Here is a 26,633-nt window from a genome sequence, read left to right as displayed (position 1 = left end):
AAACTAGGAATTTGGGATTAACAGATACATACTACTATATATAAAATAGATAAGCAACAAGGACCTACTGTGTAATACAGGGAACTATGTTCAATATTTTGTAATAGCCTATAATGGAAAAGAGTCTGAAAAAGAGTATAATGTGTGTGTAAAACTGAATCACTCTGCTGTACCCCTGAAATTAACATAACACTGTAAATCAACTATAACTAAGAAAGAAAAAGTCATAATTCCTACTTACCCTGTTGCATAAACTGCAAAAACCGTGGCAGCGGAAGGAGACAAAGGGCACTCAGAGATGCGCAAAAACAAGCTTTATTCAGTACCGGTGCCGGTTCAAAGGAGTCACCTCCAGAGCTTGAGCACCAGGTCTTTGTTCTCAGCAACTTTTACACAAGACCTTGTTTTTCCCATGTAAGCAGCCTGGGACTTCCCCCCTCCCCTAGGAGACAGTGTTTTCCCTACGAAACTGAGCAAGTGAAACCTACCAAAGTGAAACTGATAAGCACTGCTTGGAACAAGTTTAGCAGGGCTGCTGGTTTAGGTATAGGGTACATAGTTGCTATATAATTATAAGAAGGATGGTATGAGGGGAGCAGAGTTGAAAGGCTTGCAACTGCCTTTTCAGCCAAGGCGGCGGGGGGGGGGGGGGGGGGTTGTCTCTTACTTCATTCCCCCCTCTTGATGTTCAGGATGCGTCTGTGCCCGTCAGAGATCGTCATGGGTCATTACCTGTTGGTAACCTTTTATAAGTAGCAGGTCGGAGGCTGTTTTTCTTTCAACCATGGTTTCTATAAAACCTTTTATAATGTTTCTCAGAAGAGGTATAAAGCAGGGAAGAGGTAGGCACGCCGAGAGTATGACCATGATTATTCCGACTATTGGCTTAATTCCTCCAGCCAGGAGAAACATCCACCAAAGAGACTGTCCGTGTCCCATCCCTTCCAAGTCTGTACAGGCACGTAGACAATTTTAGTCATGCGGTCAGCAATTTCTTCTATCATCTTTCCGGTGTCATCTATTTGTGGACAACAATTATTCAAGTTAAACTTTCCACAAACCCCTCTTTCAGAAGCAGGTATATCTCTTGTGGAAGATAAGGCAGTTTATTTACTGGGCAGCCAATTGCTCAAGCTTCAGCCATGCGTTGACTGACTAGCTTCTGATGTGGTCAGAGCTGGGCTTTGAGATCGTTGTCTCTTCCTCTGTATTGTCAGGCACAGAGGTCTCTCCGGATCCAGGGCAGTTTCCCATTCCTCTCAGTCATCAGCTGGGCCAGCCGGTTTAACCCTGGAATGATGGATCCAAGCATCTATTCCTGTTACTTTGAGAGCAGTGGCGGTGGTTAGAATTACAGTATAGGGGCCCTTCCATACCGTCCTTCAAGGCTTTTTTTTTCCAGTCCTTTATCGACACTTGGTCCCCCCGGCTTGTGGGGGTGTACTGTTATGCTAAAGACACAGGTATTCTATCTGTGACCCATCTATGTATTTGCGAGATGGTGAGCCCCAGTCCCTGCAATTGCTTATGTAACTCCAAGTCTCCCAACTCCCTGGTGTTTCCTCTCAAATTGATCAGTGGAGGTGGCTTCCCATATAAGATTTCAAATGGTGAGAATCCTATTCCCACTCGGGGTGAGCATCTCACTTTTAGGAGGGCCTACCCAGGGCAAGCCAGTTTCCTAACATAACTTTGCCAGTGTCTGTTTATGGGTCTGATTCATGTGTTCTACTTTCCCTGAACTCTGAGGGGGATAAGCAGAATGTAATTTCCACCAGATCTGTAAGGCTTTTGCCACCTGTTGCACTGTCTCGGCCACAAATGCCGGTCCGTTGTCTGACCCGATGGTCAGAGGCATTCAGTACCTTGGAATGATGTCTCTCAGGAGTGCCTTGGTTATTTCCCTTGCCTTTTCAGTTCAGGCAGGGAAGGCTTCTATCCATCCTGAAAAGGTGCAGGTAAAAACTAGTAGGTATTTGTAGCCCTTGCTTGGGGTGACTTCGGTAAAGTCCAATTCCATATCCTCAAATGGGGGCAGTCCACAGTGCTGTGCCCCACCTGGTCTGCTAGGCCCTTGGCGAGCATTATTCTGCAAACAAGTTATGCACCATTGGGAGACAGAGGAGCAGAGTGCGGGGATATGTGCAATGAGATAGTACCGGCCCAGTAAGGTCTCCAAGGCTGTTTTTGCCCATGTGGGTTAACTCGTATTGTTGGTTGATTAGTTTGCAGGCTAGCTGTTCTGGAATGCACACCTGGTGGTCCCGGGTGACTCACCATCCTGTCTTAGTTTTGGTTCAGAAACTGTGGCAGCGGAAGGAGACAAACGGCGCTCAGAGATGAGGAAAAGCAAGGTTTATTCAGCACCCATGCCAGCTCAGAGGAGTCACCTCCACAGTCTTAAGCACGAGGTCTTTGTTCTCAGCAACTTTTATACAAGACCTTGTTTTTCCATGAAAGCAGCCTCGGACTTCCTCCCTCCCTGAGCAGACAGTGTTCCTCCTAAGGAAATGAGCAAGCAAGGTTACGAAAGTGAAAGTGATAAGCAATGCTTGGAACAAGATCATCAGGGCTCCTGGCTTGGACATAGGGTACACAGGTGCTACATAATTATAAGAAGGAAGGTATGAGCTGCTTTTTCGGCTGGGGGTGGGGAGCTGTCTCTTAGCAAAAACTCTCATTTCGCCCCCTCTTTCCCACTTGGAAAGAGAGAGAAACCTGGAGTGGATGGCCTAGACCAGAGATGAGGCCACATCACACATGCAGGACAAGGACCTGGGTGAGGACCACGCTCAGCTCTGGAGCTGGTTCCATAATATAGGGCAGGAGTTCCCGTCGTGGCTCAGTGGTTAACGAACCCAACCCGTCTAGCATCCATGAGGACAAGGGTTTGATGCCTGATCTTGCTTGGTGGGTTAAGGATCTGTGAGCTGTGTAGGTCACAGACGGGGCTCGCATCCCATGTTGCTGTGGCTGTGGTCCAGGCCAGCAGTTGTAACTCTGACTGGACCCCTAGCCTGGGAACCTCCATATGCCGAGGGTGCAGTCCTAAGAGACAAAAAGACCAAAAAAAAAAAGAAAGAAAAAGAAAACATGGGGTTCCCATCATGGCGCATGGGTTAACGAATCTGACAAGGAACCATGAGGTTGCAGGTTCGATCCCTGGCCTTGCTCAGTGGGTTAAGGATCCGGCGTTGCTGTGGCTCTGGTGTAGGCCGGTGGCATCAGTTCTGATTGGACCCCTAGCCTGGGAACCTCCATATGCTGCAGGAAGTGGCCCTAGAAAAGGTAAAAAGACCAAAAAAAAAAAAAAAAAAAAGAAAGACAAAGAAAACATAGTACAGGGCAGCTCTCATGGGCCAACCACATCTGTGCTCAGTGGGCGGGGCTGACCCACTCTCCTGTCCTCATGGGGCTAGTGGGAGGCACAGATTGAAGACGAAGTTCCATGGATTACACTTCAGAGGGGTGCTATGCAAGAGAATGGCGCTGATTTTATCGATTGCGGCCCAATACCCCCTCCTCTTCAATCTTCATGGACTCCTCCATCCGCTTGGTTTTAACACGCACTAATTATCAATTCCAGTCCCTTACCTAGATCTTCCAAGTATTTGTTTTGTTCTTGGCTAGACATCAGACGGAAAAGAAAAAAAAAAAAAAAAAAAAAGAAAAACCCTTTGTCTTCAAATACCCTGCATGATCAGGGACTTCCTGCTTTAAATTCAGGATGTATAATGAACACTACCCTTTTACTTCCTTTTAATAGTTGAAAATATCACAAGGTGCCTTGGCCTAAAGCCAGACTTGCTCAAATTTTGTGACCTTACTCTATAAAGCCATAGTTATGCAGGGATTCTGCAGAGCTCCACCTCTCACAAAGCCCAGATCCAAGCTGACGACCTAGGCCAGGCCTCATTTCTTGGTCAGCCTGTTCCAGATGGATGATTAATTCTTATCTTCTTACAAGCAAAAGCAGAAAATCTGGAAATGATTTTTCTTTTTTTCTAAAGCAAAGCAAGGCATTCTAAAGCAAGCAAAACACCCAGGGGATGGTTAAAACGGCAGTAGTTCATACTAATCACTTCTTCTAGACCATGATATGAGGACTAAAACCTAGTACATGGTACCATTGAATAAATTCATTCTGTTACTGCTGAATCATAGCAGTTACTGTAAAAATGTGGGTAAGTGGTTGCCCCTTCAGGGAATTAGCTGGAATTCCCCTTTCAAAAATTCTGTTTAATGCCTAAAAAAATTTAGTATTGTTCAAGGTAGTATTTGCTTATAAGCCTTTGGTTTGTTGGGAGAAATAATTACATAAAAGTAAACTTTTTAGTAAACTAAAATGGCTTCTCTTATGAACAAGATAGAGCACTGTATATTTAAAAATAATGTCTATTTATTTATTTACTTACTTATTATTATTTCGTTTTTTAGGGCCACACCCGTGGCATATGTAAATTCCCAGGCTAGGGGCGAATCAGAGCTACAGCTGCCAGCCTACCTCACAGCCACAGCAACATGGGATCTGAGCTGCATCTGCAACCTGCACTGCAGCTCATGGAAATGCCGGATCCCTGACCCACTGAGCAAGGCCAGGGATCGAACCTGCATCCTCATGGATACTAGTCGGATTCGTTTCCATTGCACCACAATGGTAACTCCTAAAATAATATTTACTATACATTTTAAGTTAGATTTGTTTGCTGTGGAAGTTAAAATGATACATATATACAGAAATCTTGCTGTTTTTCCATCATCTAGATATATCAAGCTTAGAATATTAGCACATTTCAGTAGAAACAGATGAATGGAGAGAAGGGAGGGACTGAGGTGGGAAGGGAAGAGTTAGGGTGGTCCTTGCTGCATCGTGTGTATTGTAATAGTTATCTATTCCTGCCTGCACATCTCCTGAAAATGCTGAAGCTTAAAACCACAAGCATTCATGATCTGACTGCTTGTTTGGGTTAGGGATTGAAAACAACTTAGTTGGGTTGTTCCAGCTCAGAGTTTCTCTTGGGTTGTGGTCAAGTGTCACTAGGCTGTGCTCATCTGTAAGAGTGACTGGGGAGGAGGGTTCACTGCTCAGATGGCTCATCACATGGCGACTGAAAAGCCTCCGTTTTGCTGGCTCTTAGCGGGAAGGCTCAGTCACTTGCCTCAGGGACTTCTCCAGAGAACTGCTTGAATGTCCTCATGTCAGGGCAGTTGGACTCTCCAGAGAGAACGATTCAAGAGAGGGAAGGAGGAAACCACAATGGGTTTTATGATTTAATCTTAGGAGTTACATACTGTCAATTCTGCTGTGTCTTATTCATCATAGACGAGTCACTGATTTTAGCTTGTGCTCAGTGGAGTCCTTTAGCGAGACCAGCCAGGAGTTCCCATCGTGGCTCAGCGGAAATGAATCTGACTAGTATCCATGAGGACATGGGTTCGATCCCTGGCCTCACTTAGTGGGTTAGGGATCCGACATTGCTATGAGTTGTGGTGTAAGTGGCAGACTCGGATCTGGTGTTGCTGTGGCTGTGGCTGTGGTATAGGCTGGCGGCTACAGCTCCAATTCAACCCCTAGCCTGGGAACCTCCATATGCTGTGGGTGCAGCCCTAAAACCATCAAAAAGAAAAAAAAAGAAGAAGAGAGAACGGTCAAAAAGCTTTGGAATTCTCTTAAAACCATAAAATATATACTCTATTTAATCATCTTATATTTTCCTCCTGCCATATTTTTATCATGCTCCATATCATTAATTATCTTGCTAGAATATTATTTTAATAACTCTATGATATTACACTAATGGGTATACCATCATTTACTCAACTAGAACCCTATAGGAATTCTTGCAATATGCTTGATATTTTACATAATGCTTCAAGAAACATTTTTGTACATAAATGTGTTTATAATCCATGATTACTTTCTTAGGTTAATTCTTTAGGCTAAAAGGTAAAGAAAGGTTTCAGCGACCCAGAGAAATGAAGCAAAAGCCATTCGACAAGACATTGCTTGAATGCTCTCCAGGAGGCATGGGAAGGGTTAGAAACCCTGGGAAGTGATATGAATTGGACAGATTTCAGAGCACCTACAGAATTATCAGAGTGAGTGAAGAGGGACAGCTGTCAAAAGGGAAGGCTTTTTTGCAGTGATTTAGCTGGGAGAGTTTAATATTGTAAGTTATAGTAAGAAATATATGTTCGATCTTCATCTCTGTTTCTGGCATAGAGCTCCTAAAGCCCTAAGTGCTGAACTTCCTTAGTGAAGAGAGCCAAACAGGTGTCTTTTGTTATGTTAAAGAGGCGACTTTTGGAAAACTCCAAGGCCAACTAAAGAGGAAGACTGGTTGCCAGGGAAACCAACCAATCTCCCACCACCTCCGGGGAGGGGGAAGGGTTATAGATTGAGTTTAATCACCCAGGGCCAATGATTTTTATCAATCATGACTAAGTAATGAAGCCTCCAAACAAACCCCAAAGGAGAGGTTACGTAGAGCTTTCAGGCTGGTGAACACGTGGAAGTGAGCCTGGAGAGGGCACAGAAGCTCTGCACCCCTTTCCACGTACCTTGCCCAATGCAACTCTTCGATCTGGCCATTCCTGAGTCATATGCCTTTATAGTAAACTGGTAATCTACTAAGTAAAATGTTTCTCTGAGTTCTGTGAGCTGCTCTAGAAAATTAATCAAATCCAGGAGAAGGGTCATGGGAACCTCTGATTTGTAGCCATTCAGTGAGAAGCACAGGTGATAGATAACCTGAGCACCAGCCGGGTGGCCTACCATTTAACTCAATTCTGACACTATCTACCAAACCATCAGATTATTGCTTGATGGTATGGGGAAACTCCCCAACATTGTAATTGAGGTCCAAACCCCTTCGCAGAGAATAAGATGTGCCATGGGATGGGGAAGAAAGAGGTAAAGGGACCAACAGTCCACAAGCACAGCATAAAGACCACTTTAGACTGAAAATATCTGTCACAGCAGATGCAGAAAGAACTCTTATCTGAATATCCTTATTTGACTAAAGCAGAGCCCTAGAAAATAACAGTGGCCAAAACTCCTCTGCAAGGGAATTTCCTGTTTGGGAGAACACTCTTACAGCAGGGAGGTGCAAACTTGGCTGCAGGAAGAGAACTCTCACTAGGAAATCAATCTTTTAGCACTTTACTCCTGACTTAGCCTCCAGAATTGAGACATAGATTCGTTATTAAAGTCATGTAGTCTACGATATTTTGTTGTCCTCAGCAGACTAACACAGTTTTATAAGCCAGTTGCTCAAACTGACCTCACAGAGAAGTGAGTTTGTGCTTCTCACAAGATAGGCATCCTCTTGGGCAAACTTTGCTCTGGATCACCGATAAAACCGGATGAGTTTTTCCTTTTCTTGATGTCATATCCTTAGGGCTTTTGGAAGTTGGCATTCTTTCAAGTTTTCCACCCAACAGGTGCAGATTTATTGTGTCTGTGCCTAGAAGTGGCCAAGCTTCAGGCTGGGGACCTGAGACAAGAGACCCACATGAGCTATATTCTTACTGAGAGTTGCCAGCTCTCATGGATTGTCTAAATCTAAATTATTTTCTATTTCATTGCATCTGTCATGCTGAGAATTCCAATGTCAGTATCATCCACCCAACATTAGAGATTAGTGAGTCCTCGACTGAAATCATCTCCTGTTTGTGGAGGGATTACAGCTTCTTTTTTTACTGTCTTATAGCATCTTAACTTTTCTTTCAGGCTACCTTTGGGAGCCACTTTGGCCAGAGGGTGGATCCTTTGATTTAGAAAAGCATTTATATTTAAGAGGATTTCTAGTGTTTTTGTCTTATTGGTACTTTTGGAAGGAGCAAATTAGGAAAACATACACACACACACAAACACACAAATAGTATGAGGGCCATACTAAATTACTTCCCTAATAAAGTTGAAAAGCAGAAGTCACGCAAACATTAGTCTCATTCCCCCCAACACTGGGGGCTGTAAAGAGGCTCAGAGATGCTCAAAACAACCATGTGAGACTAGAAAAGAAATGGGGCTAACTGGAAACAAATTGAACATTTTTTTTCTACTTAAATGTGCTTTGGAGACACCCACTGCTGTCTTCTCAGTTCCTCATTCAAATTTTAGTTTCCGATTCCACTAAGGTTATATATAAAGCAAAAATAAAATCTTAAATGTACCCTCCACTAATATTGATGGAAAGCCTCATGGTAATTACAATTAAAAAAAAAACTGATAGTAGATACAAAAAAAGATAAAGAGAAAAACAATCAAAGCCTATCACTAACAAAAAAATCATCAAACCACAAAGGAAGACAGCATGAAAGAAAGAGAAGAGCAAAAGAACTACAAATAGAAAACAATTAACAAAATAGCAGTGTTATGCTCTTACTTATCAATAATTACTTCAAATGAAAATAGATTAAACTCACTGATAAAAAGACAGAGTAGAGAAATGGGCCAAAAAACATGATCTAATTATATGTTAGTTATATGTTTTACAAGAGATCCACTTTAGAGTTAAGGATAAATACAGGCTGAAAATGAAGGGATGGAAAAGATACTCCACACAAATTGAAACCAAAAGAGAGTGGGAGTGGTTATACTTATATCAGACAAAACAGACTTTCAGTTGGAAAGCAGTCAAACAGACAAAGAAGGTCATTACATAATGACAAAAGGATCACTATAACGGAAAGATATAACATTATAAATAAATATGCACCCATTAGTGGAGCACCAAAATATATAAAGCAAACATTGACAGACAGCAGTACAATATAGTAAATGACTTTCTTATCTCATGTACAATAATGGGAAGACCATTTGCTCAGAAAATCAATAAGGAAACAGCAGACTTGAACTACACTATAAACTGGTGGACTTACCACTCTAATACCAAAACCAAAGATATTATCAAAAAAGAAAATTATAGGCCAAAATCTTTGATGACTATAGAGGCAAAAATTCTCAACAAAATTATAGCCAATTGAATCCAACAACATATAAATCTAGAGGATCTGTCCATGGATGCGAGTGGCGTGTTAAAGCCTCCTACTATTAGTGTATTCCCATCAATTTCTCCTTTTATGTCTGTTAGTATTTGTTGTATGTACCTGGTTGCTCCTATATTAGGGGCATATATATTGATTAATGTAATGTCCTCTTCTTGAATGGATCCTTTTATCATTAAATAGTATCCTTTGCCTTTCTTTATGGACTTCATTTTATTTTATTTATTTTATTTTTTCCTTCTATATAATGATTTTTATTTTTTTTTCCCATTATAGCTGGTTTACAGTGTTCTGTCAATTTTCTACTGTACAGCATGGTGACCCAGTTACACATACATGCACACATTCTTTTTTTCTCATATTATGCTCCATTATAAGTGGCCAGAATAGTTCCCAGTGCTACACAACAGAATCTCATTGCTAATCCATTCCAAAGGCAATAGTCTGCATCTATTACCCCCAAGCACCCCATCCATCCCACTCCCTCCCCCTCCCCCTTGGCAACCACAAGGCAGTTCTCCAAGTCCATGAGTTTCTTTTCTGTGGAAAGGTTCATTTGTGCCATATATTAGATTCCAGATATAAGTGATATCATATGGTATTTGTCTTTCCTTTTCTGACTTACTTCACTCAGTGTGAGAGTCTCTAGTTCCATCCATGTTGCTGCAAATGGCATTATTTTGTTCTTTTCTATGGCTGAGTCATATTCCATTGTATATATATATATACACTACATCTTCCTAATCCATTAGTCTATCGATGGACCTTTAAGTTATTTCCATGTCTTGGCTATTGTGAATAGTGTTGCAATGAACATGTGGGTGCATGTGTCTTTTTCAAGGCAAGTTTTGTCTGGATAAATGCCCAAGAGTGGGATTGCTGGGTCATATGGTAGTTCTATGTATATTTCTATGTATAGTTTATAGTTTTCCTAACCCTAACCCTAAACCCAAACCCAAACCCAAACCCTAACCCTAGTATACTGTTCTCCATAGTGGTTGTACCATCTTATATTCTCGCCAATAGTGCAAGAGGGTTCCCTTTTCTCCACACTCCCTCCAGCATTTATTATTTGTGGACTTATTAATGATGGTCATTCTGACTGGTGTGAGGTGGTATCTCATGGTAGATTTGCATTTCTCTAATAATTAGTGATGTTGAGAATTTTTTCATGTGCTTGTTGGTCATCTGTATATCTTCCTTTGAGAAATGTCTCTTCAGGTCTTTTGCCCATTTCTCAATTGGGTTGTTGGCTTTTTTGCTGTTGAGTTGTATAAATTATTTGTATATTTTAGAGATTAAGCCCTTGTCAGTTGCATTGTTTGAAACTATTTTCTCCCATTCTGTAAGTTATATTTTTGTTTTCTTTTTGGTTTTCTTTGCTGTGCAAAAGCTTGTCAGTTTGATTAGGTCCCATTGGTTTATTTTTGCTTTTATTTTTGTTGCTTTGGGAGACTGACCTGAGAAATCATTTGTAAGGTTGATGTCAGAGAATGTTTTGCCTATGTTCTCTTCCAGGAGTTTGATGGTATCTTGTCTCATACATGGCCTTCATTTTAAATTCTATTATTTTCTGATATGAGTATTACAACTCCTGCTTTCCTGTATTGTCCATTGGCATGAAATATCTTTTCCCACCCCCTCACTTGCAACTTATATGTCCTTTGCCCTAAGGTGACTCTCTCATAGAGAGCAAATTGTAGGTTTTTGCTTTTTTATTCAATCTGCTACTCTGTGTCTTTCGATTGGAGCATTCAGTGCATTTACATTTAAGGCAATTATTGATAGCTATGTATTTATTGCCATTTTAAACCTTGTTTTCCAACTGATTCTATGTTTCTCCTTTGTTCCTTTTGTTTTTGTTGGATGATTTCCATTTATTTTATGCATGTGTACTTTTTTTAATTTTTGTGAATATAATGTTTGGTTTTGATTTGTGGTTGCACTGTTTTTTAAGTATGTTAACCCCTTCCTATACCTGCTTGCTTTAGCCTGAGAGTCATTTAGGCTCAAACACATTTTTAAAAAAAAGCCTAGATTTTCTTAATTTCCTTCCCCACTTTCTATGATTTTGAAGTCTTTTTTAGTAACTTCATGTTTGTCCTTTTGTTGTTCCTTGTGTTTATTGTCACTTTTACAGTCCCTACCCCTTTTAGTCTATATACTGGCTTATTTATTTTTTTTTTTTATTTTTTGTCTTTTCAGGGCCGTACCCATGGCACATGTAGGTTCCCAGTCTAGGGGTCCAATCGGAGCTGTAGTACCGGCCTATGACAGAGTCACAGCAACTCGGGATCTGAGCCACGTCTGCAACCTACACCACAGCTCACAGCAATGCTGGATCCTTAACCCACTGAGCAAGGCCAGGGGTCGAACCCGTAACCTCATTGTTCCTAGTGGGATTTGTCAACCACTGATGGGAACTCTTACAGTGGCTTATTTAAGTGCTTGCTTTCCAATTGTGATTTCCTACATCCTATTTCTTCTTCTTTTTTATTTAGAGAAGCCCTTTCAGTATTTCTTTTAGAATGAGTATTGCAATACTAAATACATACATACAACAAATACTTACAGACATAAAAGGAGGAATTGATAGGAATACAATAATAATAGGAGACTTTAACACACCACTCACATCCATGGACAGATCCTCTAGACAGAAAATCAATAAGGTAACAGAGATACTAAATGACAGTAAAAAAGTTAGACTTAACTGACACTTTCAGAACAGTACATCAAAAAAAATCAGAATATACATTCTTCTCAAGTGCACATGGAACATTCTCAAGGACTGACCACATACTGGGGCACAAAACTAACCTCAACAAATTTAAGAGTATGGAAACTATTTCAAGTATATTCTCTGACCACAAGGGCATGAAACTAGACATCAACCACAGGAAAATAAATGAGAAAAAATTAACTACATGGAGACTAAATACATGCTACTGAAAAACCAATGTGGGATTCCGGATTAAGACGGCAGAATAGAAGGACTGGAGCTCAACTTCTCTTCTAAAAACAACAACATGCACAACTAAAGGCTGAGTAATCTCCACTAAAGTGGACCAGAAACCTTAAAAAAGATACCCTACTCCAGAAGAAAAAGAGGAAGCCACATCAAGAGGTAGGAGAGGCAATTTCATGATATAAACAACCCCATACCTCCAGGGTGGGAATCCCCACAGACTGAAAACTAATTGGTTCACAGAGACTCACCTACAGGAGTAAGAGTTCTGAGCCCCACATCAAATCCTCACGTGCGGGGATCCGACACTGGGAGAAAGAGCCCCTGGAGCATCTGACATTGAAGGCCAGTGGGGCTTGTGCGCAGGAGCTCCACAGGACTGGGGGAAATGGAGACCCCATTCTTAAAAGGCGCACACAGACGTTCACATGCATTGGGTCCCAGGGCAGAGTGAGGTCTCCATAGGAATCTGGGTCAAACCTGACCATAGTTCTTGGAGGACATCCTGGGAAAACAGGTGTGAATGTGGCTTGTGAGGGAAGAACATTGAAGGCAAAGCTCTCAGGAATATTCAGCAGCGGCCTTTCTCTGGAGGTGGCCATTTGGGGAAAATCTGGCCCCACCTTTCAGACAGTGCTGAGAAGCCCAGGGCAAACAACAATCCAGGTGGGATCACAGCCCTGCCCCTCAATAAACAAGCTACCTAAAGACCCCTCAGGAACACAGCTACCTCTAATCCCATCCAGAGACTAAGCCACACCCACCAGAGGGATTAGAATCAGCTCCACCTACCAGTGGGCAGGCATCAGCCCCTCCCATCAGGAAGCCTACAGCAAGCCCCCATACTGACTTCAGCCACAAGGGGGGCAGACACCAGAAGTAAGAGAGTCTATAACTCTGTTATCTGTAAAAAGGTCACCACACCAAAAACCTATAAAAATGAAAAGACAGAGAACTGTAACTCAGATGAGGGAGGAAGGAAAAACCCAGAAAAACAGCTAAGCGAGGAGGAGATTCTTAGCCTCCAGGAAAAAGACTTTAGAATGTTGATGCCGAAGATGATACAAGACATTGGAAATAAACTGGAGGCAAACATGGATAACTTACAGGAAACACTGACCAAAGAGATACAAGATATCAAACTTAAGCAAGAAGAGATGCAAAATACAATAACTGAAATAAAAAATTCACTAGAAGCAGCTAACAGCAGAACACAGGAGGCAGAAGAACAAATAAACGAGGTGGAGGACCTATTAGTGGAAATTACGGGTGCAGAACAGAAAATAGAAAAAAGATTGAAAAGAAATGAAGAGAATCTCAGAGACCTCTGGGACAACATGAAACGCACCAACATCCATATTATGGGGTGCCAGAAGGAGAAAAGAGAGAGAAGGGGATAGAAAAAAATATTCCAAGAGATAATAGCCAAAAACTTCCCTAACATGGGAAAGGAACCACTCATTCAAATCCAGGAAGCATAACGAGTACCATATAAAATAAACCCAAGGAGGAATACACCAAGACACATATTAATCAAACTGACCAAAATTAAAGACAAAGAGAAAATCTTGAAAGCAGCTAGGGAAAAGAAACAAATAACATACAAGGGAACCCCAATAAGGTTATCGGCAGATTTTTCAGCAGAAACTCTGCAGGCCAGAAGGGAGTGGCATGATATACTTAACATGATGAAAGGAAAAAAACCTCCAATCGAGATGACTCTACCCAGCAAGGCTCTCATTCAGATTTGAAGGAGAAATCAAAACCTTCACAGAGAAGCAAAAGTTGAGACAATTCAGCAACACTAAACCAGTCTTACAATAAATACTAAAGGAACTTCTCTAGGCAGAAAAGAAAACACAGCAACAGGAAACAAAAATTCCACAAATGACAAGGCTCACCAGTAAAGGTATATATACAGTAAAGATATGAAATCATCCATGCACAATTATACCACCAAAATCAGAACTCATGAGAAGAGGTGGGTACAAATGCAGGACACCGGAGATGTGCTTGCAATTAAGAGAACAACAACTTAAAACACTCTCATATACATACAGACTCATATCAAAACTTCAGAATAACTGCAAACCAAAAATCTACAATTGATACACAAACAAGGAATCTCTGGAGAAGAAATATATCTCATAGGAAATAAGTGCATAGTCCACCATGAAGGGCGTCATTTGACATCATTCTTGGAGTGCTGAAGTCTCCTTAGATCTGATTCTGATTTCCTCTCCATTAAAGAATTTATGATAATTATAATTAAATAATGCAACTGTACAATTAAATAATACAGTTCTACAATTGCATTATTAATAACCATTTCTCTCCATGGTACAATGTAAGGTCTATAATGTCTTGTTTATCACATCACCTAGAATGGTGTAATGCCTATATTGAAGAATCAGTAAGATGTAACAAATTGTGAGGACATATTTATATAGTTGCACTGTTTTTTAAAAAATTTATGCGGAGTTCCCGTCGTGGCGCAGTGGTTAACGAATCCCACTAGGAACCATGAGGTTGCGGGTTCGATCCCTGGCCTTGCTCAGTGGGTTAAAGGATCTGGCGTTGCCGTGGGCTGTGGTGTAGGTTGCAGACACGGCTTGGATCCCGAGTTGCTGTGGCTCTGGTGTAGGCTGGCGGCTACAGCTCCGATTCGACCCCTAGCCTGGGAACCTCCATATGCCGCGGAGCAGCCCAAGAAATGGCAAAAAGACACAAAAAAAATAATAATAATAATTTATGCATTTTATACTTTACTTATTTTCAGAGGGTGTATTATTTTTGTTATTCTTACCAGTTATTCTTTTTACTATGCTATATAAAATATTTAATAGTATTTCTTTGAGACCTCTGTCATAAGTCAAGATAGGATATGGCTGGATCTATATTTGATTATTCTGTTGTATGGATATAATTTTATTTCTTTATGTTAATATAACTGACATTCTTTATGCCATTTCCATGCTATTTAATTTACTGCAGTTTTTAAGTGAGTCTTAAAATCTATAATTTTACTGGCTCTTCTAAATTATTTGCATTTCCATAAAATTTTGTGATTAGACTGTAAATGTCTATAAAATTTTGTTATAATTGTGCTGAATCTATAGATTAATTTGGTAAGAATTGATATTTTTAAAGGTTGAGACTAATTTCATGAATAATGACATATTTTTATCTTTCTTTAATTTCCCTTAAAAGTATTTTATAATTGTCAGAAGAGATGTCATAAACAATTTTTATTAAATTGAATTTTAAATGTTAAAAAAATGGGTCAATGAGGAAATCAAAAAGGAAATTAAAAAATACCTTGAGACAAATGATAACAAAGACACAACCATTCAAAACCTATAGGATGCCACAAAAGCAGTGCTTAGAGGGAAATTCATAGCAATACAGGCCTTCCTCAAAAAAGAAAAAAAATCTCAAATTGACAACTTAACCCACAACCTAAATGAGTTAAAAAAAAAAGAACAAATAAAACCTAAGTTAGCAGAAGGAAGAAAATCATAAAGATCAGAGAGGAAATCAATAAAATAGAGATTCAAAAAACAACAGAAAAAAAATCGATAAAACCAAGAGCTGGTTCTTTGAAAAGGTAAATAAAACTGACAAACCTCTGGCCAGACTCACCAAGAAGAGGAGAGAAAAACCCCAAATAAACAAAATAAGACGTGAAAAAGGAGAAATCCAATGGATACTGCAGAAATACAAAAAATCATAAGAGAATACTATGAACAATTATATGCCAACAAATTTGACAACCTAGAAGAAATGGACAACTTTCTAGAGACTTACAGCCTGCCAAAACTAAAGAAATAGATCGACTGAACAGACTGATCACTAGAAATGAAATTGAGTATGTAATAAAAACACTCCCTACAAAAAAAAGTCCAGGACCAGATGGCTTCATAGGCAAATTCTGCCAAACATACAAAGAGGAACTTATATCCATCCTCCTTAAACTTTTCCAAAAGGTTGAAGAAGAAGGAACACTGCCAAATACATTCTATGAAGCCACCATCACCCTAATACCAAAACGAAAAATACTACCAAAAAAGAAAAGTATAGGCCAAAATCTTTGATAAATACACAGGCAAAAATTCTCAACAAAATTTTAGCCAATTGAATCCAACAACATATAAAAAAAGATCATATGCCACGACCAAGTGGGATACATCCCAGGTTCACAAGGATGGTTCAACACATGCAAATCAATCAACGTCATATACCAAATTAACAAAAGAAAAGTCAAAAATCACATGATCATCTCAGCAAATGCGGAAAAAGCATTTGACAAAGTCCAACATCCCTTCATGATAAAAATGCTTACCAAAGTGGGTATAGAGGGAACATACCTTAGCTAATAAAATCCATTTATGACAAACCCACCGCAAATATAATACTCAATGGAGAAAAGCTGAAAGCCTTCCCACTAAAATGTGGAACAAGACAAGGATGCTCTCACTCTCATCACTTTTATTTAACAAGGTATTGGAGGAGTTCCTGTAGTGGCTCAGTGGTTAATGAATCCGACTAGGAACCATGAGGTTGCGGGTTCAATCCCTGGCCTTGCTCAGTGGGTTAAGGATCCGGCGTTGCTGTGAGCTGTGGTGTAGGTTGCAGACGCGGCTCGGATCCCGTGTTGCTATGGCTCTGGCATAGGCTGGTGGCTACAGCTCCAATTTGACCCCTAGCCTGGGAACCTCCATATCACATGGAAGTAGCCTAAGAAATGGCAAAAAGACAAAAAAAAAGAAAAAAAAAAAGCAAGATATTGGAAGTCGTAGCCACAGCAATCAGACAAACAAAAAACATAAAAGGATCCAAAGTGGAAGAAAAGAGGTAAAATTGTCATGGTATGGAGATGGCATGGTACTATATACAGAAAAGCCTAAGGACTCCACATAAAACTACTCTAACTGATCAATGAATTCAGCAAAGTAGCAGGATACAAGATTAACATTCAGAAATCAGTCACATTTCTGTATATTAACAATGAAATATTAGAAAAGGAATACAAAAATACAATACCTTTTAAAGTCACACCCCAGAAAATTAAATAAACCTGACCAAGGAGGTGGGAGACTTATATAATGAGAACTATAAAACATTAATGAAGGAGGAGTTCCCATTGTAGTGCAGTGGTAAACGAATCCAACTAGGAACCATGAGGTTGCGGGTTCAATCCCTGGCCTTGCTCAATGGGTCGAGGATCTGGCGTTGCCGTGAGCTGTGGTGTAGTTTGCAGACGTGGCTCGGATCCCACGTTGCTATGGCTCTGGCGTAGGCTGGTGGCTACGGCTCCAATTAGACCCCTAGCCTGGGAATCTCCATATGCCACGGGAGTGGCCCTAGAAAAGGCAAAAAGACAAAAAAAAAATTAATGAAGGAAATTAAAGAAGATTGAAAGAAATGGAAATTTATTCCATGCTCCTGGGTCGGAAAAATTAATATCATAAAATGGCCATACTACCCAAAGCAATCTATGGATTCAATTCAATCCTATTAAATTAACCATGACATTTTTTTCACAGAGAACAAACAATCCAAAAATGTATACAGAACCATAAAAGACCCAGAATTGCCAAAGCAATCTGAGGAACAAAAACCAAGCAGGCGGCATAATTCTCCCAGACTTCAGGCAATATTACAAAGCCACAGTAATCAAGACAGTGTGGTACTGGTACCAAAACAGACATACAGACCAATGGAACAGAACAGAGAACCCAGAAATAAACCCAGACACCTATGGTCAGTTAATCTTCAACAATGGAGGCAAGAATATAAAATGGGAAAAAGACAGTCTTTTAAGTAAGAGGTGCTGGGAAAACTGGACAGCTGCATGTAAATAATGAAACTGGAACACACCCTCACACCATGCACAAAAATAAACTCAAAATGGCTTAAAGACTTAAACATAAAACAAGAAACCATCAAACTCCTAGAAGAGAACAAGGGCAAAGGATTCTCTGATATCAACCTTACAAATGTTTTCTCAGGTCAGGCTCCCAAAGCAACAAAAATAAAAGCAAAAATAAACCAATGGGACCTAATCAAACTGACCAGCTTTTGCAAAGCAAAGGAAACCATAAAAAAACCCCAAAAGACAATCTACATAATGGGGGAAAATAGTTTCAAACAATGCAATCAAGAGGGCTTAATCTCTAAAATATACAAACAACTTACAGCAAAAAAGCCAACAACCCAATTGAAAAATGGGCAAAAGACCTGAAGAGATATTTCTCGAAGGATGATATACAGATGACCAACAAGCACATGAAAAAATTCTCAACAGCACTGATTATTAGAGAAATGCAAGTCAAAAATACTATGTGATACCACCTCACACCAGTCAGAATGGCCATCATTAATAAGTCCACAAAAAACAAATGATGGAAAGTGTTGGAGAAAAGGGAACTCTCCTACACTGTTGGTGGGAATGTAAATTGATACAACCACTATGGAAAACAGTATGGAGGTACCTCAGAAAACTAAATATAGAACTACCATATGACCCAGCAATCCCACTCTTGGGCATTTATCCAGACAAAACTTGCCTTGAAAAAGACACATGCACCCACATGTTCATTGCAGCACTATTCACAATAACCAAGACATGGAAATAACCTAAACATCCACCAACAGACTAATGGACTAGGAAGATATAGTATATATATATACACACACAATGGAATACGACTCAGCCATAGAAAAGAACAAAATAATGCCATTTGCAGCAACATAGACTGAACTAGAGACTCTGATACTAAATGAAATTAAGTCAGAAAAAGAAAAACAAATACCATATGATATCACTTATATCTGGAATCTAATATATGGCACAAATGAACCTTTCCACAGAAAAGAAACTCATGGACTTGGAGAACTGCCTTGTGGTTGCCAAGAGGGAAGGTGAGGGAGTGGGATGGACTGGGAATGCGGGGTTAATAGATGCAAGTTATTGCTTTTGGAATGGATAAGCAATGAGATCCTGCTGTATAGCAATGGGAACTATATCTAGTCATTTATGATGGAGCATGATGGAGGATAATGTGAGAAAAAAATATGTGTATATGTATGTGTGACTGGGCCACTTTGCTGTACAGTAGAAAATGTGACAGAACATTGTAAACCAACTATAATGGAAAAAATAAAAATCATTTAAAAATTAAATAGAAAAAAAAGCAGGAAAAAAGTGAAAAGATTTTTTAAAAAATCAACTCAGCTACACTAATTCAGAAAAAAAGAATACTCAAATTAATAAAATCATAAATACAAGAGGCGATATTACAACTGAAGCAACAGAAATAAAAAAGATCAAAATGGACCATCATCAACAAGTATATGACAACAAACTGGATAACCTAGAAGATGGATAAATTCCTAAAAACATAAAATCTACCAACACTACCAAGAAAAAATAGACTTCCTGGAGTTCCCATCATGGCTCGGTGGTAATGAACCTGACTAGTATCCATGAGGATGTGGGTTCAATCCCTGCCTTGCTCAGTGGGTTAAGGATCTGGCATTGCTGTGACCTGTGGCATAGGGCTCAGACACGGCTCCGATACCACGTTGCTGTGGCTGTGGTGTAGGCCCTCAGGGCACCTCTGAATTGACCCCTAGCCTAGGAACTTCTATATGCTGCAGGTGCTCTAAAAAGACAAAAAAAAAAAAAAAAAAAAAAAAAAAAAAGAAAGAAAGAAAGAAAGGAAAAAATAGAATTCCTGAGCAGACCAAATAACAAAATCAGTAATCAAAAAACTTTCTAACAAATAAAAGCCCAGGCATAGATGGCTACTAGGTGAATTCTACCAAATATTTAAAGAAGAATGAACACCAATCTTTCTTAAACTCTCTTCCCCAAAACAGAGGTGGAAACATTTCCAAACACTTTGTATAAGGCATGCATCACTCTAACACTAAAGCTGGACAAAGACATAAGAAAACTACAGTCAACATCCTTGATAAGCATGAAAAGAAAAATCTTCAATAAAATATTTTCAAACCAAATTCAACAGCATGTTAAAAGGATCATATACCGTGAACAAGTGGGATTTATCCCTGGGATATATGGATGGTTCAAAATACGCAAATCAATGTGCTACACCAAATTAACGGAATGAAGGGTTACAATCAATGTTCACCTCAATAGATGCAGAAAAAGCATTTGACAAATCCAACACCCTTTCATGATGAAAACACAACAAATCAGGTATACAAGGAATGCACCTGAATACAATAAAGAGCATCTATGAAAAATTCACAGATAATCTCATACTCCATGGTAAAAAGCTGAAAGCTTTCCATTAAAATTTAGAAAAGGCAGGAGTTCCCGTCGTGGCGCAGTGGTTAACGAATCGACTAGGAACCATGAGGTTGCAGGTTCGATCCCTGGCCTTGCTCAGTGGGTTAACGATCCGGCGTTGCCGTGAGCTGTGGTGTACGTCGCAGACGCGGCTCGGATCCCGCGTTGCTGTGGCTCTGGCGTAGGCTGGCAGCTACAGCTCCGATTCAACCCCTAGCCTGGGAACCTCCATATGCCATGGGAGCGGCCCAAGAAATGGCAAAAAGACAAAAAAAAAAAAAAATTTAGAAAAGGCAAGGATGCCCACTCTTTCCACTTCTATTTAACATAGTATTGGATGTCTTAGCCACAGTGATTAGGCAAGAAAAGGAAATAAAAGCATAAAAATCAGAAAGGAAAAGAAAAATTCTCTTTGCAAATGACATAATTTTATAAGTAGAAAACTATAAAGACTACACAAAAAAATCTGTTAGAACTCATAAACAAACTCAGTAAAATTGTGGGATACAAAATCAATATGCAAAATCAGTTGTATTTCTATATACGAACAATGAACAACCCAAAAAGGAAATTAAGAACCAAATTTCAACAACAAAGTCCTACTGTGTAGCACAGAGAACTATATTCAATGTCCTATGATAAACATGATGGAAAAGAATATTTTAAAATAATATATATATATATGTAGATCTGAATCACTTTGCTATACACTTGAAGCTAACACAACACTGTAAGTTAACTATATTTCAATTAAAAATGGTTTAAAAAAAGGCTACACAATGGAGGATGGATAGTCTTGTCCACAAATGACTTTGGGAATACTGGATATTCATATCTTACATCATACACAAAAATCAACCCCAAATGGGTTAAAGATTTAAATATAAGACTAGAAACTGGAAAACTCTTGTTTTTTTGTTTTGTTTTGCTTTTTGTCTTTTGTTTTTTTAGGGCCATACCTGCGGCATATGGAGGTTCCATGCTAGGGGTCTAACCAGAGCTACAGCTGCTGGCCTATACCAGAGCCACAGCAACACCAGATCTGAGCCATGTCTGCAACCTACACCACAGCTCATGGCAATGCCAGATCCCCAACGCACTGAGAGAGGCCAGGGATAGAACCTGCAACTTCATGGTTCCTAGTCAGATTCGTTTCCGCTGTGCCATGACAGGAATGCCAGAAACTGGAAAACTCTTAAAAGAAAACATAGGGAAAAACCTTTTGGACAGTGGCCCTGGCAATGATTTCTTTTTATTATTATTATTATTATTAAAGCATAGTTGATTTTCAATGTTTTGTCAATGTTTTGTCAAGCAAAGTGACCCAATCATACATATTTCCCTGGGCTGTAGAGTAGGGTCCTATTGCCCATCCATTCCAAATACAGTGGTTTGCATCCAGAAACTCCCCAAAATGCCTATCCATCCCACTCCCTCTCCTTCCCCCTTAGGAACCTGAAATTTGCTCTCCTTGGCCATGACCTATTTCTATTGTTTTTGTTTTTTGTTTTTGTTTTTTCAGATAGGATCATCTGTTCCATATTTTAGATTCTGCATAAGTGATATCATATGGCTTTGTCTTTTACTTTCTGGCTTACCTCACTTAGTATGAGAGTCTCTAGATTCATCCATGTCGCTGCAAATGGCATTAGTTTGTCCTTTTTTATGGTTAGTAATATTCTATCGTATATATGTACCACATCTTCTTAATCCATTCATCTGCTGATTGACTTTTAAGTGGTTTCCATGTCTTGGCTATTGTGAATAGTGGTGCTATAAACATAGGGGTGGATGCATCTTTTTCAGTGAAAGTTTTGTTCAGATATATGCCAAGCAGTGGAATTGCTGAATCATATGGTAGCTATAGACTGAGTTTTCTCAGGTACTTCCATACTGTTTTCCATAGTGGTACCAATTTACATTCCCACCAACAGTGGAGGAGGGTACGTTTTCTCCACACCCTCTCCAGCATTTGTTATTTGTTGACTTGTTAATAATGGCCATTCTGACTGGCGTGAGGTGGTACCTCACTGTAGTTTTGACTTGCATTTCTCTAATAATTGTGATATTGAGCATGTTTTCATATGCCTGTTGGCCATCCATATGTCTTATTTGGGGAATGTCTATTTAGGTCTTCTGCCCATTTTTCAATTGGTTTTTGTTATTGTTGTTGAGTTGCATGAGTTGTTTGTATATATTGGAGACTGACAATGATTTCTTGTATGTGATATTAAAAGCAAAGGAAACAAAAGTAAAAAATAGACAAGTTGAATTACATCAAACTAAAAAGCTTCTCTTCAGCAAAAGAAACAACAAACAAAATGAAAAAGCAACTTCTATTTGCAACAACATGGATAGATCTACACGGTATGTATACTTAGTGAAATAAGTTAGACAAAGACACATACTCTGTTATCACTTATATGTGGAATCTAAAAATAACAAAAATTAATGTATATAACAAAATAGAAACAGACTGACAGATATATAGAGAACAAACTAGTGGTTTACCCATGGGGAGAAGGAAGAAGGGAGGATCAAGATAAAGGTATGGGTGGGATTGAGAGACACAAGTACTGTGTATAAAATAAGTAAGCAACAAGGATATATTGCAGAGCACAGGGAAATAAAGTCATTATTTTGCCATAACTTTAAACAGGGCATAATCTATAAAAATATTGAAACACTGTGTTGTATACCTGAACCTAACATAACAGTGTAAATTGACTGTGTTTCAAAAAAAAATTTTTTTTAAATGAAAGAAAAAAAAAAAAAAACCTATAGAATGTGAGAAAGCATTTTCAGACCACAAATCTGATAAAGGACATATTCAGAATATACAAGGAATTCTTACAACTCAAAGGGTGAAAAACAAACTGATTTTTTAATGGGAAAAGAACTTAAATAAACATTTCTCCAAAGAATATATACAAATATCCAACACATATATGACAAAGTGCTCAACATGACTAATAATCAGGGAAATGCAAACCAAAACCACAAAGAGGTATCATCCCACACTTGTTAGAATGACTTTATCAAAACAGCCAGAGGTAACAAATGTTAATAAGGACATAGAGAAAAGGGAACTCTTGCATATTGTTGGGAAATGTAAGCTGTGCAACCACTATGGAAAACTGTATGGAGGTTCCTAGAAATACTGAAAATAGAACTACCATATGATCTAGCAGTCCCACTTCTAGGGACATATTCAAAAGAATTCAAATCAGGATCTTAAAAAGAAAGATATTTGGAGTTCCCCTCGTGGCACAGTGGTTAACAAATCCGACTAGGAACCAGGAGGTTGCGGGTTCAATCCCTGGCCTTGCTCAGTGGGTTAAGGATCTGGTGTTGCTGTGAGCTGTGGTGTGGGTCACACACGCGGCTCAGATCCTGCGTTGCTATGGCTCTGGCGTAGGCCGGCGGCTACAGCTCCGGTTCGACCCCTAGCCTGGGAACCTCCATATGCTGCGGGAGCAGCTCAAGAAAAGGCAAAAAGACAAAAAAAATAAAAAATAAAAAATAAAAAAATAAAGATATTTGCACTCCCATGTTCACTGTAGCATTATCCATAATAGCCAAGAAATGGAAGCCACCTAAATGTCCATTTATAATTGAATGAATACAGAAAATGTATTATAGAGAGTTCCTGGGTGGCTCAGCAGGTTAAGATCCAGCATTGTCACTGCTGTCACTCTTGCCATTCTTTCTCCACACCCTCTCCAGCATTTGTTATTTGTTGACTTGTTAGTAATGGCCATTCTGATTGATGTGAGGTGGTACCTCATCGTAGTTTTGATTTGCATTTCTCTAATAATTAGTGATCTCAATCCCTGGCTTGGGAACTTCTGCATGCAGCAGATGTACCACCACACCCAAAAAAGAAAGAAAACGTTGCATATACATAGAATGGAATATTGTTCAGGCTTAACAAGAAGGCAATCTTGCCATTTATGACAACACAAATGAATCTGGAGTATACTATGCTGAAGGAAATAAGCCAGACACAGAAGAACAAATACTGCATGTTACCATCATGTGAGGAATCTAAAATAATCTAAGTCATAGAAGGAGACAGTAGATGAGTGGTTTTGGGGGGGCTGGAGGGAGGGAGAAGTGGAGGAGGCGTGTGTCAAAGGATACAGAGTTTCAGCTATAGAAAATGAAAAAGTCCTAGAGCTCTACTGCACAGCATAGCGTCTACAGCTAACATTACTGTATTATATATTTAAAATTTTGATAAGAAGGTAAGATTTTATGTTTAGTGTTCTTACCACAAATAATATTAAATAACGGGGGAGACATTTTGGAGATGTTGGGTAGGTTTAAGCATACATTATGGTGGGGTATTACTTATTTCTAAACTCATCAGGTTGTACTCATTAATTATGCACAGCATTTTGTATGTCAAAAAAAAACAACCTAATAATCAATGAAGAGTTTTTTAAAAGTATCTTTCTTGGGAGTTCCCCTTGGGCACAGCTGGTTAAGGATCTGGCTTGTCACTGCAGCTGCTCAGGCCATTGCTGTAGCAGCGGTTAAGTCCCTGGCCTGGGAACTTCCGAATGACATGGGTGTGGCCCAAAACCCCCCCCAAAACCCAAAACCAAACAAACAAAAATGTATCTTTTTTACTCTCTACTTTTGAGGAAATAAAGTCAGATGGATCAATCACCTAAAACTGTAAAACAGGAAGCCACAAACTATTGCAAATAAATGTGAGAAATTTCTCTCACAAGTTTGTACAGGAAAAGAACTGTCTCTAAGAAACTCAAAATGAGATTAAAGTCAACTATATAAAGATTAAGACGAAAACTCTAACTGGCAAATATCACAACAAAGATAAAAAGCAAACTAGAAGAAAATACTTGAAATATAAATCACACTTAAAAGCACGATTTCCCTAATGTAAATTTCTTATGACACAGACACAATAATAATAATACAAATGCTTAAGAAAACCTGTAGAGAAGCTCACAGAAAATAAACTACAAATTACCTGTAACTCTTAAAAACATCCTCACTCACAATAAGAGAAATGTAAATTTAGAGATTTCTTGTTTTCATTCCCAGGCATTTGCTAAGTGGCCACACCTCATGAATAGGACTGTCTCCCCTTCCAGGAACTGAGTCCGCTCTCCCATCTCTCGGGCCATTCCTCTTCAGTCCCTTTGCTGACACATCTCCCTAGACTGACTTCTGCATGTCGCAGTCGTTTGGCATCGGTTGTGCCCTCTGTCCTCTTCAGTACTCCTCTTCCCTTTGGTGGGACCTAGGAGTCAGGGTCAAGTACCACCTACATGCTGATGTCCCCAGATACATATGGCTAATCCAGCTCACACACCATGTCCTCAGAGACTCAATTCTCACTAAGCAGTTCAGTCTGGTACCACGCTCATCTTCACTCCCCACATACAACCCTTCAAAAACTGCTAACCACTCACCCCAACAGTGTCCTGAATCTTTCTGATTTTGCGTACAGGTCTGCTCACCATTCTGTTCAAGCCCACCCATTTTGTCCCTGGATCACAGCAACACATACCTGAACCTCTCCTGCGTTTACAGTTTCATTATGTGTTTCTTTGAGGCTGGGCTCTTTCCTCTCCTTGTCCTGACACCTTGATGTACCCGTGTACTACCTGGGCTTGCCTTAATAGAAGGGCACAGGAAGTTTTCCTGTGATGCTCACGGTAGAAAGAAGAAACGCAGGAATTCCTGCTGTGGCTCAGAGGTAAGGAATCTGACTAGTATCCATGAAGACGCTGGTTCAATCCCTGACCTTGCGCAGTGGGTTAGAGATCCATTGTTGCTGTGAGCTGTGGTGTAGGTCGAAGATGCGGCTTAGATCCTCTGTTGCTGTGGCTGTGGTGGAGGCTGGCAGCTACAGCTCTGATTCACCCCTAGCCTGGGAACTTTCATATGCCACGTGTGTGGCCCTAAAAAAAAAAAAAAAAAAAAAAAAAAAAAAAAAGAAGGGGAAGGAGAAGTGGGGAGGGGAAGGGGAGGGAAAGGGGGGAGGGGGAAGGGGAAATGTAAAAGTCTTAAAGGGATTTTAAGCCCAGTGCTACTCTTGCCAGCTCTGGATGCCCTTGTGCAGAAGATCAATTCCTAACTCACCCAAGTCAGGGAGAAGAAACACATGCAAACCAAAAACCCCAGTCAACCACCCTGCTAGGCATGGTTCCTGCTGCTTTTCCTGGGGTTCACAGAACCACAGGAATGCAGACACTAAACCAGGTAGAACAACCAACAGTACACTTCACAGACATGCCCTGGAAGGCCCTCTATCTGCTTGTAGTCTTGCTCACTTTCAATCCAAGAGCGTGCCCTTATCCC

At 39.8% G+C, this 26,633-nt stretch overlaps 1 long non-coding RNA gene across 2 annotated transcripts; it reads right to left on the bottom strand.

Annotated features, from left to right (window-relative positions):
- LOC106505885 lies at positions 300-26,112 on the bottom strand. Of its 2 annotated transcripts, none has more exons than XR_001300721.2 (2): positions 25,840-26,112; positions 300-2,502 (listed from the first exon to the last, which is right to left on the bottom strand). It is a non-coding gene; the product is annotated as an uncharacterized LOC106505885 (long non-coding RNA). The 2 variants fall into 2 exon arrangements; XR_002338637.1 differs by lacking the exon at positions 25,840-26,112 and adding an exon at positions 21,896-21,956.

Source organism: Sus scrofa, chromosome 14, assembly GCF_000003025.6.
Source record: "Sus scrofa isolate TJ Tabasco breed Duroc chromosome 14, Sscrofa11.1, whole genome shotgun sequence".
Lineage (NCBI taxonomy): Eukaryota > Metazoa > Chordata > Mammalia > Artiodactyla > Suidae > Sus > Sus scrofa.
The sequence above is the reverse complement of the archived record's forward strand: the minus strand, read 5'-3'. Positions and strand labels throughout refer to the sequence as shown.